The sequence below is a fragment of the Protopterus annectens genome, chromosome 1.part2, assembly GCF_019279795.1.
Source record: "Protopterus annectens isolate FY-2018-M chromosome 1.part2, PAN1.0, whole genome shotgun sequence".
Lineage (NCBI taxonomy): Eukaryota > Metazoa > Chordata > Ceratodontiformes > Protopteridae > Protopterus > Protopterus annectens.
In genome coordinates this window covers 433220714-433236881 of record NC_056727.1, presented here as the reverse complement: position 1 = coordinate 433236881, position 16168 = coordinate 433220714, and positions in this window count along the sequence as shown.

Sequence of the window (16168 nt, the reverse complement as noted above, 5' to 3'; positions counted from 1 at the left end):
CCTTTGCAGTCATTCTGTCCAAGGGACCATCAGTACTCCCAAGCAGCTGTGGCTCACCTTCAGTCTCACTGCTACAGAGTAGCTCCCTCCCTGAAGTAACCACCTCACCAGTCCTGGCTGCAAGTATGCAGTCTGTCTGGGTCTCCCCCAGGCTACCAGACCCACATGCTTGTCTCCTAGCCTGACTGCATGTAACTGCATAAGCACAGGGTACTGCACTATCAAAATCATTCCCTATCAGGACATCTGCAGGATGGTAGTTTAGTACCCCTGCTGTCTCAAGACAACCTACTATTGGCATTTTGTCTTTCCCACTTACTGGCTCCCTCCCCTTTTGTTTCCCATCTTGCCTCCAGGGACACCTGTATTCCACATGGCCCCACTGGTTGCATTCAAAACATTTAACCCTAGTTCCTGGACATGTACCTGGACTAGTGGCTTCCCCTGCTACTGGCAGATTTTGTTTGGGCAGTCTGTGCTGCCCAGCATGGGTTCATTTAGACCCATGAGCATTACTGGGGGTCCCTTTCCTGTTCAGGGCTGCTTGGCTTGCCAGGTATAGGTCTCCCTTCTGCCCCAACTCATCTCAAGTAGCACATTGTCTATCAGCTAACCAGATCCTCATGTCCTCAGGCAAAGTGCTAAGGGCTTGTTCCCTCACCAAATGTCTGCCAGCCCTTCAAAAGTGGTGACCTGACATCCACTCACCCACCTATGGAAATAATTGCTCACTTCAGCAACATATCCACACACACTTTCATCTGCCTTGCGTCTATGCTCATGAAACTTTTTCCTATACATTTCAGGTGTTAGCTTAAACAATTCTAACAAGTGATTTTTAACAGCAGTATAATCAAAACATGCAATGTAAGACATTTTTGACAAAACAGTTACAGCTTTACCATGGAGTAAGGGGGTAATGAACCATACCCAGAGCCTTTGGTCAACACTATACTGTTTGCATACCCTCTCAAACATGTGAATGAAACTATCAAAATTATCCCCCTCATTAAACGGCGGAAGAAATTTACTGACATTTTGTGCTTCTGGGGTCCAGTTACTCCCTTCCCCATTACCTCCATGACTCTGGCGAGGAGTCAGCATTTCCCTCACATGCCTCCTCTGCCACTCCTTTTCCTCTGCTTCTATCCCCAAATGCCTGGCCTCCAACTCAAGTCTCTTTAGCTCCAGATGGATTTTTAAGTCCTCTGCAGAAAGGTTGAGCTACCCATTCTCCAAGGGTATTATATCTCCACAGCCAGTCTGATTGTCCTCCTGGTTGCTGTTTTCTGATGCAGCTGTAACCAAGGCTGCAATCAGGTCTGCCTTAGTCAGGTTTTCATGCAACAGTCCCCTAACCTGGCACATTTCCCCCAGCTGGCTCCTTGTCAGCTTTCCATACTCCTCTGCTGACATGCTGCCTGCTCACCCTGACTAACTAAGATAACAAAATAAATAAAACAATTGTGATCTGAAGTCTGAGTATTCACTGCCTGGCTGATTTAGAGTAAAAAACACCTTCAAAGCTCACTGTACATAAGCTACAGGAATTCACTCTACCCACACCACTACAAGCCAATTAGTATTTGCCAACCAATTAATATGTAGTGTGAATATCCCACCACTGTCAAACAATTAATATGTGATGCCCATGCCCTGGCCCAGCAATCAAGGCGCCTCAACACCCACCACTAACACCAGTGAGGGGCATCTCATATAGTAGGAGAGGATAACAAATACACACAGTAAAGTGCAATTTCTCTTAAGAGCACAGATAGTCTGGGGCTGATCACTCCCTTGCTCTCCAGGCTCCCAATAAGACTCCCCACTGGCACAGATATAGGGTCCAGATCTCAGCCTAGTGGGCAAGCTAAACCCTCCAACACCCTCTCTGTCCAACCAGTGCTTTGTGTCCCCTGCCCAAGAAGCTGACACACGTACACTTTGAAAAGAGTTTATATAACCACACAGACACTCCTGGGGAAGGCTGGCATAGGCTCTCCAGCTGTGCCCCTTTTACCCAGACAATACGGTAGAAATCACTGCCACCACCCAGCTAATATTTATCAGCTACTCAAAGGCGCTTATGAAGAGTGTCCAATTATTACTGTGCAATATTATTATCCAAATGGTCAGTGTGACTGAACAGCAAGGCTTATTTGGACAGTAATCACTATATACATGTAATGTACTCTAGAGCTTAAATTAACTCTACACAAAACAGCCACAGTTGAAAGGTTTAAAAATATTTAATAATAAATTCTAAAAACACAAGACAATACTTCTTATTATACAGTGCTAGTCAAGAGTTCAGAGATCACAGAGAAATACTTAAAATAATTCAGTAGTACAGTACTAACATCACAGAAAAGCACTTAGTCTAATCTTTCTAGTTTCTAGCTATTTCTAAGAGAAAACACAAGTCTAAGATAAAAAATGCATATAGAGCAAAGGCAGAGTGCTGATGAGTTGGATGGTCAAGACAAAAAAATGCTTAATGCTCTCTGTTTTTAAAATCACATTCTTGGTTCACATTACAACATTCTTCACACTTCCCTGGGTTCCCAGGCTAACAGAAACTACATTTACATTCTTAACATCTCATTTTGTTATCTTGCAGCTGGTCAGGAAGCAGAGCAATAAAAATACATTTGCATGTTTAAATCTAGCAATTTAACTCTTGGTTAAAACAATAGAAATAATGTCTTCATCTAGACTGGCCGGAGCCGTATTTACAACAAAGGGTCACAACATGCTTTACTTGATCAGTAGAGTGCACTGTTCTTACATTTTTGTAACAGCATTTTTTTCCATTTAAGACAACAAGCCTGTGGCTTACATTAATATTTACAAATGACAGAATTATCTATTAAATTCTATCTGGCTAGGCTGGCAGCCTTCATCTATTTTCACCCAATCTTCACAGAGGCTAACACTTTCCGGAAGAAAAATACATCTAAAAGTAGCAGGATCCTTTAACAAAACTCTTTCTGTTAAGAAGCCTCTTAGAAAAGACAGATTAGTATAATGATAACATGTATCTCTTGTAATTTTTGTTACAGTAAATGAGCATGTACAACAGGCTTGAAACATTATATGTACATTGGCAATTTTCATTACATGCAGTGAGAAGTTAGAATTATTATGCAACAGCATTCCACTTTGAACAGTGCAGTTATACCCTGCCTCATTATACTATAAAACCTAAACCTGCACTATCACAGATAACATCTTAAAAAAAAGATTATATTTTCTTTCACTTCTGGCATGCTTACTGATGTAAGAACAATTAAACATATGTTTAAAGCTAAGGACACACCACATCACTATGCTCTGTTCCACAAAAAACACACCGTTGTTGAAAATATGTGTTGATGTATAAAGATAGGTTAGGAAAGCCAAGTAACTTACTTTGGTAGAATCATTCTAATTGTCTCTTACAAAACTTAGAACATAGCTAGAATAACAGGTTTTTATTAGTATGCATTTGCTAAATGATGTGAAGTCTTAATCTCAAATATCTGTCATCATTCAGTGACTTGATCTTCAAACATTTACCAAAACAATAAGAAAAAAAATGTAAATAAACACACATATTTCATGAGGAACAGACTAATTAAAAACATGGGACAAAACTCTCGACATTCTGCAAAATACTGGACAATTGACAGTTATGACTGCAAGAAAAAAAGTAGTTGTGGACTAGAGAGCCAAGTTAGTAAAGAGTAAATATACATGGCAATAACTAGTAACTAAAGAGGGTAAACTAATTGCAGCCAGTGCCATAATTGTTGGAAGGACTCTGTGTAAGACATGTACATCACATCAGGGCCCTTTTATTCAACAGGTGAGACTCTCCTTGCAGAAATATATTTACATAAAAAAAATGGAAAGATAATGAAACTATTATCTCCTAAAGCAGAGATTCCACTGTGTGACATCAGAAAGTGGATGAGAGGGAAAGGCGACTCAGCCCTTTGCAGATCACAGGCAAACGGTAGTTGATCATTATGTGCATGTGCACTAAGTGAACTATATGAAGATCATCAACCACTGTTGGAGGAGCGCTTGAATTGCTGGAGCATAGAAGATGGATCTGCAAAATAAGAAGGGCATCAGTATTGAAAGCTGCTCTGAAGTAGCCATTCTCTCCACCATAATCACAGCAGCACTGATAAATCCTCATGCAGTGTAGTCTGAAATACCTGTTTTACCTATTTTGATTGATTTGTTTGTAAATACTTTTGACCTGGATCTAAACGACGGTACAGCAACTGTCTATGCTGTTGATGCTCTCATTTTCAGAATCACCTGCAGGACTTCAACAACCCGTATATCTAAGAGATCTTATTCAAGTATATAGGGCATTTAGAGACAACTACCTCTGGGAATATTTGGGATTATCAAAAAATACTAGAGAATCATTAGACAACCTATGTAGAAGATTCTGTAGGAATGAGAAGTGTACCAGTTGGTTCTCTGACAGAGTACCCGATACATGAAACAGACTATCAAATTATATTAAAGCAAGTACTAGTTTAGATATTTTTAAGAACACCCTGGACACTTATTATGGGAACAAGTGTTTCAATATATTGGCAAGCAAAAAGGGCTGTTAATGCCCATGCTTACAATATTTGTATGTATGTAATTATGAATTTTCCGTAAAAGAACTTTTCAATATTACTTGGCTAGTTTTTTCAAAGGAGTCACAGTAAACTCTACTGAAACTAAAACTTTACTTTATGGTACCCATCCGTTGATTTAGTTATATTAACTGCATTTCAAACAAGATATTATGGAAATAACAACAATTCTAAAGGGAAACTAGACTTCAGAGCCCTGAAACATGCACAGCCATTGTAAAACACATTTTCACCTTATACCATACAGCTATTGTAAGAGAGTTGTGCCACTTGTCTCCCATATTATCCTTATAATCAGACCTCTCAGCTGTACCGATTTTTGCAGAATGTCCATATTTTTCATCATATTTTGGCCTGTTAGTCATATAATTGTGGTTTTATGCAAACCATTGCCAAATCTTTGAGGAATGAAGTTAGAAAATAATGACAGACATATGAGATTCAGAAGTCATGCCCTTCAGAAAATTCATGCCAATGCAAAGGCCATTATTCTATCAACTTTCTAAGTTTGTAAGAGCAATATTGTCCTCCATTATTTATGTCTTTGTCCAGATTTCTTGCTCTCAGAGGTTGACAGCTATGCTTAAAATGAATCTCAAGCTTCTACAGGAAAATTAAGGATAATAATTACACTGGACATATAAATGTGGTTATACCCTAAGCCATAAATTCTAGAAAAAAATGTAAAATAAGTTGTTCTCCTGAAAATGTTAATTCATATCAGAAATTATACTGTGCTAGAATTTAGAATATTAATGTTACAAGTATTTATTTATGGGCCACGGTGGTGCAGCAGTTAGCATTGTCACCTTACAGCAAGAGGTTCTTCTGTTCGATTCTTTGCTGGAGCACCTTCTGTGTGGAGTCTGCGTGTCCTCCCTGAGATCAAGTGATGTCTAAAGACATGCAGGTAGGTGTGCGCATGAATGCATGTGCCTTCTTTGAAGGTTGGGTGTTGGGCTGGCAACTCAGCACTGTAATAATCCACTGTCAATCATTAGTGGACCGGAGTTCCACTGTGCCGACCCCTAACCATGAAAAGCTGAAATAAGAAAAATGTTACAAGTATTTATACTGCTATGGAACTTTGTTATCCTTCAAGAACCTCGTGCAAATGAGGAACTCTGAAGGCCTATAGCTGATTCTGACATGCAAATTAATATCACAACACAACAGAACTTAGAAACTTTACGCTGACATTGAAAGAAAATGCAAAACCCCTATGTAACGGCATTCCCCATTCAAATTAATTGTTTTTTTTCCCAGTGTAGGTGAAGCACCACTGCTTGCTGGTATTGGCAGTTCGTAGTACCAGCAATGACATACAGGTGGATCTGTACTGCAAGCTGTGAGGACATTGGGGCTGCCGAGAGTCATGCACATGCATGACAGTATAGTGTTGGAGCCATCCTTTTCATCCTCTTGAGGTAGCACCAAACTGCATATCTGCAGGCTTTTAAAGTGTCCTTTGTTAGCACAGCACTACCTTATGCCCTCCTTGTCATATCAGACTGCATGCTCTTCATGCATTTTCATGCATGATATCTTTAAGATTTACATTTGCTAGATTTGAAAATCTTCTCTCTCAGCATCTCTTGTTTTACTTCTATACAAAATTATTAATACCTCAAACAGGATCATCTGTATATGTGGAATGCAAAACCAACTGTGAAGGAAAGACAGAGCTGTAACATGGTGAGTCCTGGGAGACATGAAAACAAATACAATAATGCATTAATATTTCATTCGTATCAAGCAGAGCACTATTTAATTTTGGTTGTTTTTCTCTCTTCAAATTACTTTAGCAAAACCCCTTGTGAAAACTGAATATATAGACTTCAATTATTTAACAAATGTAAACAATTTAATTAAAGAACAATCCAGTTTACTGGTCCTATTACTTAATGTTAAAATAACATTGCATAACCATTTGGAGAAATTATTTTACAATTTAAAAGTACATTTACTTTTGTTAAATTGTAATGTCATATGAAGCTCATCAAGTCAAGTGAGATTCATGCCCATTCTTGTTTCTAAACAAAACTGCTTCCTCTATTTTTCTGCCTGCAAATTAAGCTTTATATTAATTTTAGAAATCTCAGTAGGTTATAAAAGCACATCCCTTAAGCAGAAACAACAAAAGTCTGGCTATGCTTGCAGAAACTGTAAATGTTGAAGTGTGTACTGGTAGAGTTCTAGGTAATTACAACTAGCTGAAGCTATTTAAACCACATAATAGAGTACCGATCCTGGACTTGTGATAGCAATTTTGATATATTTTGCATAAAACTTTGTTGCTACAAAGTCTACAACAAAAACAACTTTCAAATAGCTGAGCAAGTACACTTCTTCTTTACTGGAGTCATCCTTCACAGTAATATGCTTTAACAGACCAAGGACTCAGGTACTATTAGTGCTTCATCACAAAATCAGGCAAAGAACAGAGACATAAATCTCCACCATGAAGGATCGAGTAACAAAAAGGTCCAGTACTGACATAGGAGGCATAACAACTAAATATGATGGTCTAAGAATGTTTTGGCTTTAGCTACATAGAAAAAGAACGAGGTAGAAGAGGGCTGGAACTACTTGACACTACATGCAGTGATATGAGTGATCAAGCAGCTTCAACCAGTTAGGGCATACGAAAAAATGGCATGCAGGACAGTGTAGGTAACATTGCCGGCTGCTCTGCTCCAAACAATGATTTTGTCCCAACCAGTTAATGGCGTGATCCCAGCCTTGGGGTTAGTACCTGGGACAACAAGCACAGGAAACAGATTTAGAGCAGCTGCTGGTCAGGTAGAGGACACAAAAAGGGGGCAGAAGGGAAAAAAAGTAAAAGGCCAGTCAGTACAAATGCAGTTATAAAAATCAAACACCATTCTTATGTCAAAACTGCATTTATGAAAGCAAGATAGTACAGTGGCATTGCCTCCCCTAAGGGGCACAGTGGGTAGCATCATTTAGACACAAGCATGACAAAAGCATGACTTCTGTATTCTACATATGTACATTATACAGCACAAAATATTCCATTTAACTACAACAAACAGAACTTCCCTAACAATAGGTATTTGTGACTAGTGGAGTTTATGAATTAATTAAAAGCTAATGTGCAAAAAGATACCCAAGAAGATTCTGAGTTTTGAAGGGATATGGGGAAGTGCATATTTTTTCTTGCATAAAATAATAATTTTTGTATGGTAGCCATAATGAAGAACTTTATCAATTAATTTATAAAATGTATGCCTTCTTAGGATTTAGAGAAGCTCAAGCTTTTTTTCAAGCACCAAATCACATGTATATCTATGCAAAATCTGAATGAATGCGTCTGTCTCTCTATTTCTTTCCCTTTTTCTTTCTCTCTCTAACCTTCTTTGTCTCACTTTGTCTGTTTGTCCCTCAAATATATATTTGTGTGCGTGTGTGTGTGTGCGCGCGCGTGTGTGTGTGTGTGTGTGTGTGTGTGTGTGTGTGTGTGTGTGTGTGTGTGTGTGTGTGTGTGTCCTCTGAATATATGATGAATAATTTTATATTAACCCCCCCCCCCCCGAGCATCTTCCTTGCCAGGAAGAAAGATGGGCATGTTTTAGACAAGTTCTGGTATAAATGTTATTTCACATTTTGTCCAAGCTATCGCTTCTGTTATACTCTGCAAGTGGTTCAACTATCATCTACATGGTTTATTCAACCACACGAAAATGCAGCTCTATGAATTTGTGGTGAGTGGTGACTATAAACCTGATAATGAATAAGGCTGCATATGAAGGAATGTCCTATCCATTGACTGAAAGACTTAATGAGTTTAAAAGTGTTGGAACTATATGTTCCAAAATAAACCTAGACATTCTTTATCAACAAGTATTATATAATGGTTATTCTAAATGTGTATAATAACTAATGTGCATAGACATATATTTTTTTTCCTTCTGCCCTGCTATCTAGTAGAGCTCCCATATACAGCACACTAATGATCCAGTTATTCCTGTTCAGGGTGAGAACTGACCCATTCATCACATCCAATGAGGGCAAAAGCCCTTGGGCAGTTTTTTTTTTCCTTCCAAGGCAAGATTTTTGAGAGTGAGCTATAATACTCGCAAGGCACACCATTGCTTGGCCTAACCCCTCCTTATGACAGCCTGTGACTTCTGTAATCACTGCATATGTCATAACAAAATCTTTTAAGTTACTTAATATCAACAATGTCAGGCAGAATACAATTAAAATAAATTTTGCAATGTCAATATAGATAAAATAGTAACTAGACATACAGTAGAAAGGGTTCTTATACTAACTATACTCTATATAGAGATATAGTTAAATAAATAGCTATGCAGTAGGAATAGATGTCACAATATAGGGTACTGAGTTATTGACACATAGTGGAAAGCAAAAGGTTGATGTAATTTTCAGATAGAAATGAAATGAGTGGTAAAAGAGTTAAGAGAGGCACAGGCAGAAGGTGAAGTTGTTAAGACAAAGTGATAGTTGTTAGAGTGGAGGAGAGCAGAGATATAGTAAAAGAAGAGGAAAAAAGAGAAATGTGAAACTTATCCAGGAGATGTACAGCTACAGAGCCAGGATGTTGAGGGCGTTCTCTGTGATGTGTTTTGAATGCCTTCTGGTTTTCAAGAAGCTTGAGACATTTTAGAGGACAGCTATAGAGTTTGAGTATAAGGAAGCTCCCGATTCATTTTGGACTTTAATGATGGTGAGGAAGGGCTTGTCTTTAGAGGGAAGTGCTTTGGTAGGGTGGTGGTGTTGAAGCATGCCTTTTAGTGCCGGATACTTATTAGGTAGTATATTAGAGTATGAGCTAGCTGACTATAGTGGAGATAATGTGGGAGTTCAGTCCAATTTAGTTGTTTAAGGGCAAGGCAGTGATGAGGTCTAAATGAACAATTTGTAGCAAAGCAGTGTTTTTTATTGTAGAATTGTTCCAGCTTTGTTTGTGTGGACATTTGTAGGCAAATTAAGAGTGGGAAACTAAACAATAGGCTAGGTAAGGGGTAGGCTTTTGCTAAGGCTACTCTAGTTCTGTCTGTAAGATATGATTTTGTTCTGTACAAGAGGGTGAACTTCTAGTGCTTTTTTAATAGCAGGTTGGAAGTGTATGTCAAATTTCAAGTTCTTATCAATTGCTACTCCTAATTGTTTGGTGTTAGGGACCTGTTCAATCAGGGTGTTAATTAATGAAATAATTTTAACAATAGTTTTGCTTATGGAGATAGTTTTTGGGGTGAAAAGTAGTAGTTTTGTTTTTTGGGTGGGGGTTAAGTAGGAGTTATGAGTCATCTTGCCAGGATTATATAGATGTAAAGGAGTCTTGAGTAATTTCTTGAAGTTTGTAGGTTAGAGGGTGTGCAGATGAGTGTAGAGTTTTTTGCATACTGTACAAGAATGGCATGCTTGGAAGCAGTGTGTAGATCATTTATAAATATGTTAAACATGAGGGGTCCAAGTATGGAACCTTGTGGTACTCCTAAAATAATGGCTAGAAATGAAGAGTATCCTTGCTGCCATGTGTCTGCTTGGAATCTATCTGTTAGGCAGCTGTTAAACCAAGAGAGGATGAGGGGGAAGGTATACTGAAGAGAGTTTTAGTAATAGTTTATGTGAGAGACAGTTTCAAATGCTTTGGACAGGTTTAGGAATAAGGAAAATATTAGGTTTCTGGTACTTCTGTTTTTATTAATGGTATCAGCCAAGTAAGGTAAGGCAGTAATGGTGCTGTGGCTGGGACAAAAACATGCTGTGTGGAGAGAGAAGACTGTTTATTGTAGGTGTTGCAGTAATTAAGAATGGAAATAATGTTCTTATATTTTAGATAATGGTGAGAGAATGGAAACTGAAGTAATCAGCAAAGGGTCCTCCTTTATGGACAGGACTTATGTATGCCTTCTCCCAAATGACTGGGGCATGAGATTATAGAATGGATCTTTTTGACCTGTTTATTAGTATAGATGCTGGATATGACAGAGCTTCACCCACAATTTTTAAGAATTCAGAAGGATGGTTGTCTGCAACAGAGCTTAACGTTTTTGGTTTTAAGATAGATTTTCTGATGGTGAAGGTAGGAAACATCTGAGTAAGAAGTGAGCTTCTATGAGGCTTTGTTGATGAGGGGTTGGTTTGCTGATAGGGGTTGTATTTAATAAGTTGTTAGTGAAGGGAATAGAGGGGATGAGGATGTGATGAGTAGGTATGGTGTTAAGGAGAGGAATGCAGAAGGTTAGATGGTAGTAGATGTTGTGAAAAGAATGGACATGTCTGTAGTGAATATGTATTTTAAGAGGAGGGAGGAGCATAGGGTGACATACAAGAGTGGAAGAAGATCTAAACAGGTGGATTATATCCTATGCAGGAGGGCCAGTTTGAATGAGATTGGAGACTGTAAAGTGGTGACAGGGGAAAGCATAGCTAGGTAGCATAGAATGGTGACCTATAGGATGACATTGGTGATCAAGAAGAGTTGGTTTGGACATATGCTGAGGAGGGATGCTAGGTATATTGGGAAAATAATGCTAAGGATGGAGCTGACAGGTAAGATTAAAAGAGGAAGGCCTAAGATAAGGTTTATGGATGTGATAAAAGAGGGCATGCAGGTGGCTGGTATGACAGAGCAAGATGCAGAGGACAGGAAGAAATGGAAACAGGTGAGTCACTGAGTTGATCCCTAATGGGAACAGCTGGAAGAAGAAGAAGTTGTCTTTAATAAGTGAGGCTACAGCTTGGAGGAAATATTTGTTAAAGCTATTAGCTAATATTAATGAAGTGTCTTCTGGGGAGGCAGTTGGTTATTGACTTTGGCTTAGATTTAATGGATTTTGGACTAATGACCAGATTATCTTAGGATTATTTTGGTGTACCTGTTGTAAGCTAAAGTAGTGAATTTTTTATCAGGCCTTTTACTGTGTTGGGTTGTATTTCTTATCTGTCTGTAGTGCAGAAGATTTTCCTGGGAATTTTGGTGTACCATGCTTTCCTGGCCTTGTCTCTAAGCACCATCAGTTGACTAATGTTTTTAGATAACCATGTTGCTTGATTGTTTAACTCTCTCCTGATTGGACTATGTTTGTTCAGTATATTGATACATGTTTTGTTAAATCTGAGGGTGGATTCATCTAAAGAAATATGTTTTAACATATTCCATTTGTATCCATATTCCATTTGCATTGCTTGAGAGTGGAGATGGAACTGCCTACATTAAAACTGCATAGGTTATGCATATTCTTGTATGTGTGATGTTTTACTGAATTGCATACAAGCCTGTTCACAGGTGGTCACTTAGGTTGTCAAATAGTGTGTCATACTTATAGATATTATTGGGCTTTGTTGAGAGAATCAAGTCTAGATAAGTGTCTTGGACGAGGGTTGTTATATCTTGTTGGTGGATTGATACGCTGAAATAAACTATACCAGTTAATACTGGCAATGGGTATCAGATACAATTTAGGCCCACTCTATGTTAAGGTCCCTAAAGATGATGTTTTCTTTGGTATATTAGTAGATGCCCAGGATAGTATGTCCTCTGCTGTGCTGCTGTTATTGCCAGAGGACTATATAAGGCTATAATACATATGGTAGTATAAGAATTTAGCTTAAAAAATCTCTGCATTATTGAGTAAATTGAATGTGTTATGTATATAATACCTATCCCACCGGCTTTTTGGATATACGGTCTGCTTGAAGGATACTTTTTCCTAGAGGGAGGCTATCAGTGTCTTTCCCTTTGGGTTTTAGCCATATCTGTGTGATACCAAGGATGTCAGGGTTGTAATGAGATAAAAAAGCAGGCAGTTCTGTTAACATGTTACAGATGCTTCTAAGGCTAATGCTTATAAATGCTAGACTTGTTATACCTGAGTTTCAAGAGTGAGGTGTTACATTTTTAATGGTTGTGTGGGCCATTATGGAGAGAGACTATCGTGGTTGGGAATGGGTTGGGGTGAATGTCATTGCATTGGTGCAGCCTTGGTAGGAATAGCTGGAATATACAATGCCACTGGTTTAAAATGTGTTCTTTGTGACTAATTTGTGGTTTGGGTTACTTACTTTTATATATGTTTGTTTGAAAGATGGATTTGAGACAGGTTGCAAAGGTTGTGGGCTATACTGTGTGAAATATTGAAATAATTGTCATTGAAAGCAATAGAACGAGCAATGGACATAAAACTGGTGTTTAGAGTTGTATGATAGCTGGTTATGTGTGCTAGAAAGAGGAGGAAATGAATCATAGTACACTGAACACTATGCTAATTATTACGCGAGTGTTCAGTTGGATAAAATGGAAACAGCATACTGATAGAGGTCTAGATAGTGTTTAACAGGTTGTGAGTTGGGTGAAGTGGGAAGTGTTGTCAAGTTACAATGCAGTATAATTCCACCTGAAAGAAAGAAAAAAGTTAAGAAATCATTAGTTAGTCTTTTTAGGAGGGGCAAATGTATAGACTGTAAACTACTTCATGATTGGTGGTAATGTGGTGGATGGAGATTAGCTTAGGATAAGTGTAGATGATGTTGGGGTGGGTGGGAATTGGGGGAAGTGTGGTGGAGCAGAATAAGGCTGAGCATAGTGACGGCAAATGGAATGGGCTCAACCAATCAGGTACTTCAATGGAATGTAGCCCCCCAGATGGTTTTCCATTAAAAGCAATCAAGGAGGTAGAATGTTTATGGATACAAAGACAAGGTCTTTGAACTCTAACTACTTGAATGGAGTCACAGCATTTAATTTTATTGTTATAGGCTTTATTTGCTTTTTCCAAAGGAAAGCTGCACTGCTAAAGTAAAATATGCTAAAGTGTTCATGTGGCTTCAACTTAAGCAGTGCACGGTCTGTGGGTGGAGGTGGGGAGCCATTCCAATACATTCAACACTACAGTACAAAAGACACTGATGCAGAAGGGAGGGAAAACAATATATTTCAGCATTTTAATTTGATTCTTGGAAACTGCCTTACCCTGGTTTTAACTGAAAGTATTCTTTTGTGTTTTTATAACTGGAGTCAAATTCAGCTAAAGACATTCCCTTGGCAGTGAGACTATCTTACTTTTGCAGCAGGAATTTTCAGGGATATGTGCTCAATACACTGTGAGCGAGACATATTAAAGTAATTAGGATAGTTTGGTGGTTGTACTGGGTAGGTAAAGTACTATTTTTCTATGTTCTGCTGTGTTAAGAAGTGTTTGGCCAGCATACATAATGCACTATATTTCACAGGTGTTCTTGTGTGCTTTATAGCTTTTAAACTGGAAACCAAGGCAGCTAACAAGACATATGTCTTGGTATGCAAGTTTGGGATTACTAAAATGGAAGTTTCTGAAGTTTAGAAGGGCAGATAGAAACAAAACCAGCTAACAATCAATATGTGTTGGTATTCAAGTTTGGGGTCACTGACATGGAGGTTTCCAGATTTTAGAAGGACAAGTAGAGTGCTTATCTCCATTAGCTCGCACTCTCTGCTTGACAGTATGAAGACTGTAAATGTGACAATTAAGTACTTTAGAATAAACAGCTTGAATTTTAGTAAATGTGAAAATACTAGGCAATGGCCCAACTCTTTTCACAACCAGAACTGCTTCAGATTATTAATAATTGACTAGACTAGCCAATAACTGTGCTGTTCATAAAGGATGCAGTCAGGTACTATAAATGAATCCTACAGCAGAAGCCAATTGAAACATGTTAATGTATATGCTAGAGATTAACAGCAGAAAAAAAAATCAAAACTTAACCAGAGAGTCCATAGAAACTTGCTAATGCATTTGCTAGACATTAACAGTAGGAAGACAACATTTGGCCAGATCGTATGCATCCACACATGTGCAATGCACCTTAACTAGTCTCATAGGCTAGGCAAGAAGTGGAAGTTCACACCATCTGCAATATTGCTTGCTGTACCCCAGCACTCCTGATCCAGTTAGCAGTGCAGCAGACCAACTTCTCCCTCCTTTCAGGGTGGACTAACTGATACCAAACTTTCAGTCCCACCCTCCATCCTGCACTTCCGGCTTTCTGTGCTGCTAATCAAACAAGGATCATCCTGGATAAAATCTGGAATGTATTCCTGAATATCACACAGCTGGACAATACAGGTGTATTTTGTGCATAACAGATTACCATTAAGTGTGAGCTCTGCAACATTCAGTTTCTGAAGTATAATGGAGAGCACATTCAAGCATTTAACTACAGCTGTTAATCTAAATGATTTACTAGTTCCTGGAAAGGCAAAACAGTATTTTCCATAAAAAACAACAAAGTCTGTAAGACTATCACCTGAACATTTAAAAATCAAAATTGAATTTGACATACTGATGGACTTGACTGCCTTGGGCATGTTCTGGACAGGAAAGGAATATATCCTATCTCATAAAAATTAAGGTCATTAATAAGTCATCCATTAAAACAAACACAGACGCGTGCACACACACACACACACACACACACACACACACACACACACACACACACACACTCCTGAAAGAACTATAGGATGTTTGGAGAAAGTTTATGTAAACCATAGAGCAGTACTACTTTACAGGTTGCTGAAAGAAATGTGTCATGGCAATTGAAAAGCCTAGTGCAAAATGAATTCAGTTAATGTAAAGCATTGTTGATGTGATAAACTGGTAGCACATTGCACCCAAGATTCTGCATTATTAATTGCTTGTGATTCATCACCCTGTTGAAGATTTGCACTGATGCATCATGTTGTACCTTCAGGGGATGATTACAGACTTGTATATGCACCAAAAAAGTTTTATCCTTCTCAAAGGAAGTATTTTCATACTGAGAAAGAATTGCTTGCTTTGATTTTTTTAAGTAATGTAATTCAATCAAAAACTCAATGATAGCAAAATTCATCAAGTTACCAACCATAAAATATTGGTGACCATGAAGTTTTGCCTTAAAGTAACAGCAGTGAAAATTCAGAGATGGGGTCTGACATTGTCAGTCTATGATTATAAGAGTATAGTTTGCCTGAGTGATTGTAATGTTCATAGGGTCTCTCTACCACTCAAAGTATCCACTAATGCTATAAAAGAAATCAAAGTGTATGCAAATGCTTTGAGTAAGGAAATCTTTCAGGACATTTATGCTAAAGCTGATGTGACACCAACTTTAACCTGAAACTTTCATAAGTACTGAGTTTTGTGAAACAGGCTGACCAACAATAGAAAAGCATGGCAGTTTAAAACCATTTCATTATTACAGAAGATTTCAACTTTCTCTAGAAAAAGGTTCTATCATACCTGGCATGTCAGTAACTGTTCTAAGTGAACTGAGAAAAGCTGTTGTTTCTGTTTCTGTCCATTGTTGTCATGCGACAAGTCTACTGGCCAGAACTCCAGGATAGCTGATATATACATATGCACAAACACACACACACACACACACACACACACACACACACACATATATATATATATATATATATATATATATATAGTTTTACCCTTAAAATGTTGCAACACACTTGTGAGACTGTTTACTTACCTGACTTGAAATGTTGGAAA